Source organism: Octopus bimaculoides, chromosome 6 (assembly GCF_046866305.1).
Source record: "Octopus bimaculoides isolate indiv1 chromosome 6, ASM4686630v1, whole genome shotgun sequence".
Taxonomy (NCBI): Eukaryota; Metazoa; Mollusca; class Cephalopoda; order Octopoda; family Octopodidae; genus Octopus; species Octopus bimaculoides.
The window spans coordinates 29,904,798-29,909,458 of NC_142933.1; the positions used below are offsets into that span (position 1 = coordinate 29,904,798).

Genomic DNA, 4,661 nt, shown 5'->3' on the forward strand with positions numbered 1-4,661 from the left:
GGTCATTGATTCGCCTGAGGCTATAACAGATGACACTCGCCAAAGCTACTACGCTGTGGGATTGAACCCAGAACGATATGGTTGGGAAGCAAGCTTCTTACCACACAGCCATGTCTGGGCCTCGTATATATGTTTGTGTTTGTGTGTGTGAGTGAATGCGTTTGTGTGTGTATGTCATTTGTGCAGGTCGTTTGCCTATAGCTGAACCCTCATACGTCGTCTTCGATGGGAGAGTCCGTCATATCTATACACAACTGCATGCGCACAGAAAAACGATTTGATGTGCATACGTTGACGCATGCTTTCATAATTCGGATTTCCCTAGACACGAGAACACTTATCTGCTTTTTCTATAAATACATGAAGAGACTAAAAAAAAAAAAAAAAACCCAAAAAAAAGAAAAGAAAAAAAAGGTGAATGAATGTATTTAAAAATGTGAACAGATGTCAAGTAAAGACATTGTTGGTGGACAGTAGATAGTCGTATACTGAAATTAGATAATATATCGACTAACAGCGAGGCAGATGGAGAGAATGACGTAAGTACACATTGATAAATAAATATAGAATATAACACATAGATAAGAAACCCTGTGTACATTTGGCGATAATTATTTGCTAAAGTATAGAAGAAAATAGTAATATTGACTAGGGGATAAGTGAATATAAACTTTTGTTGGCAGACAGATGGCTGACAACAGCCGAATGGATGAGAATTTCGCTTTGTAATCTCTAAATTCTTGGTTCGGTTTCTCTGCTTGGCATTATCATAGAACTTTTCCTTTTTATTAAATCCTCCTTTCAAAGCAAACATTGTGGGTGAAGTTGCGTGCACGGTTAGCGTTTAGGAGTCTCTCCGAAGTGTTGCATTAAAGTATAGTCGTGTCTGCGAAATACTCAGGCACACTGGACTTTTAATTTTCTCAACTAAATGACTTAGTTTTCGTAATAACCAATGGAGCATCAGAGTATTCTAGAAACACTTCTACGTTTAATTTAATTCTCAGAAGAATGAGCGTCAGCGTCTGACAACGTGATATCATTGGATTACACATAAAACTCATCCGTCATTTGCCTTCAATTTCACATCTATACATGCATACGTACATATAGATACATACACACTTAGACACGCATATACATACATACATGACTGGTTGTTTGTTGTTGGCACTCCGTCGCTTACGACGTCTAGGGTTCCAGTTGATCCGATCAACGGAACAGCCTGCTCGTGAAATTAACGTGCAAGTGGCTGAGCACTCCACAGACACGTGTACCCTTAACGTAGTTCTCAGGGATATTCACAGTGTGACAAGGCTGACCCTTTGAATTACAGGCACAACAGAAACAGGAAGTAAGAGAAAGTTGTGGTGAAAGAGTACAGCAGGGTTCGCTACCATCCCCTGCCGGAGCCTCGTGGGATTTTAGGTGTTTTCGCTCAATAAACACTCACAACGCCCGGTCTGGGAATCGAAATCGCGATCCTATGACCGCGAGTTCAATGCCCTTAACACTGGGCCATTGCGCCTCCACTTATACATACATACATACATACACACACACATATGTATATATATATATATATATATATATATATATATATATATATATATATATATATATATATATATATATATATAGAGAGAGAGAGAGAGAGAGAGACATACATACAACCATACATACATACATACATACAACCATACATACATACATACATACATGCATGCATACATACATATACATACATACATACATGCATGCATGCATACATACATACATGAATACATACAAACATATGAGAAATTACCATAAACGCAACCATACATACAAATATACATACAGATATACATACATACATACATACACACATAGATGCATGCATACATACATACAACCATACATACATACATACAAATATACATACATACAAACATGCATGCATGCATGCATACATACATACATACATGCATACATGCATACAAACAACCATACATACATACATATATACATACATACATGCATGCATGCATACATACATACATACATACATGAATACATACAAACATGAGAAATTACCATAAACGCGAATTTCTTATATTTGTTCCATTTGGTCCTATTGTAGTTGTTTGCAACTGAGCTCTGTACGTGTGTGTGTTTGTGTGTGTGTGTCTGTGTGTGAATGTACGCGTGCGTACGTGTGTGTCTGTGTGTGTGTGTGTGTGATCGTTTGCTTATTTCCTCTATCTATTCATCTATTTATCTAAACATGCACATACACAGCCAAAAAAAGACCTGGTGAGAGAGAGAGAGAGAGAGAGAGAGAGAGAGAGAGAGAGAGAGAGAGAAAGAGAGAGAGAGGGAGAGAGAGAGAGAGAAAGAGAATGTGAGTGAGGGAGAGGGCAGAAAGATAGAGCGAAAGAGATAGTGAGCGGATAGTTGGAAATGAAATAGGGACGATCGAATAGTGAATGAGGTGATGAATGCTTAATTAGGAAGAAATAAGAGAAAGAAAATAAATATACTAATGCAGATAATTAGGGAGGTAAATGTATAGGTAAATCGGTTGGTAGATAAGTGTCTAGTTAAATAACTAGATAGATATGAAATAGAGGGACAAACGGACAAACATTTAGGAAGCGATCAACGATTTCATCTGCCAGAATATTGAGTAGTCCCTGGAGAACCATGCCACAACTGAAGCTGCCAAACCTTGTACTGAATATAACAGCTGTGTTGTTCCAAAGTCATAACAGGTGGCGTTCTGTGTCGTTAGCGCTACGTGGGGGAGCTGTCAATTTTTTATGCTTTCCTTCGTGTTTACGAGTACGTGTATGTCTATCGGTGTATATATGTATGTAAATGTATGTAAATGAATGTTTTTTTGGATGTAACGGGGTTTATGCGTTGCTCCGAAAGTAAATCATTGATATACTGCTAGACCAAGATTTTCGTTCCGTACATGGAAACTGTAATCGATATTACTATGAAATTTATATATATATATATATATATATATATATATATATATATATATATATATGGCAAGAAGGGAAAATTTGATAGCCATCAGTAAAAGAACTATCTTCATTTATATATATACAGGAGTAAGCACATAAATGTGAAACAAGGAGGAGAAAAGAGTACTCAAATACCAGAGGTAGAGTAATATGCTTTATTTAAAAGCAGCAGAAATATAACAAAAGGTGTTACTCAGAGTTTCACGTTCCCGTTCGTCGGACAGTTTTTGTTGAAAAAAAAAACTGTCCGACGAACGGTAACGTAAAACTCTGAGTAACAGCTTTTGTTATATTTCTGCTCCTTTCAGATAAAGTATATATATATATATATATATATATATATATATATATATATATATATATATATATATATATATATATATATATATATATATATATGTATGTATGTATGTATGTATGTATGTATATATGTATATAAGTATGTATGTACGTTTGTATGTGTGCGTGTGTTTAATTATGTACGTATATATGTGTGTGTATATGCATATGTATGTATATGTGTATGCATGTATATATACATGTGTATGCATGTATATAAAGACATATGTATTTATATATGCTTATATATGGGTATGTACATATATATATATACAGACACACAAATAAATAATTAAATATATATCAGAGAGTTTGAATAGCACTAACACGTCTCAAGTTAAAATTGTACATAAAAAGCTAGAGATAATTTACTTGTCCCATTTCAATTCTGAATTTAAATCGCTCTCAAATCGCCTTAGCGTTGCATCTTTTCTAGGTTAATAAATATACGTATATTGGGTTCCAGTTATATATTTAAAGGATACATTAATAAGGAAATATTACATTTAGAAACGAGAATATAAATTCAATATAGTAAGAATGTTGATACATTTTAGCTCCTAGTAATACAATATGAACTAAAAAGTGAAAAATACAATATCAACGAGAAGGATATATATATATACATAATGATATATATATGGTAATGATAAATATATATATATATATATCCTACATGATGTCACTAACCTCTTGCCAACCATAAATGATATATACTTGTCTTGTATAAAAATGAAAGTTTTGCTCCAAAATGAAATACAAAGTGATTATCACTCATATATTACTACTGTGCAAACTATGACGTTTTATTCTATGACGTAATTTCAGAATAGAAATTTCAATTAGATTTGGTGTCATCTTTGAAGTTTATTTATGATGTATTTTCTGTTCAGTTTTGAGTTGGTTTTCTCTCAAAAACTGTTCGCACAGAGCGAATGGTGACGAGCAATATATAATTCGAAATCACAGAAGGTTTCCTACATGCACTCACTTTGTCATGACTCTAATGGAAGAAATGCAAGCAGTGTGAAGCAAGTCTTTGCTCCATGAATCATATTTTGATCCAGGGACTGGAAGCAGGGCGAAACAAGTGGAGAAACGACAAGGTTCATGAGAAAGTTGCTAGGTAGATTGATCTTCAAAAGATGAAGGCTAATAAACACCAGTCACTACCACCAAAGGGTATAAGATTCTTAAAGGAAAGCAACAATGCTTCTTAAGCGAAAGCATTTGTAGGGTACCCGTCTTGTATTTTGTCTTCAGCCTCAGATTTGGAGATGGAAGTTGACTGTCTTCTCAAGGAGT

General features: G+C 34.6%; 1 long non-coding RNA gene across 14 annotated transcripts in view; it reads right to left on the reverse strand.

Moving 5' to 3' along the window:
• Window positions 1-4,147, reverse strand: part of LOC149134999 (uncharacterized) — a 139,780-nt gene extending 135,633 nt beyond the window's left edge. For 13 of the 14 annotated variants that reach the window (XR_016242207.1, XR_016242204.1, XR_016242210.1 and 10 more), the window contains exon 1: window positions 4,047-4,147. This is a non-coding gene — a long non-coding RNA (uncharacterized LOC149134999). The remainder of the gene's footprint in view (window positions 1-4,046) is intronic. The other variant, XR_016242202.1, reaches the window with a different exon arrangement.
• Window positions 4,148-4,661: the final 514 nt, after the last annotated feature.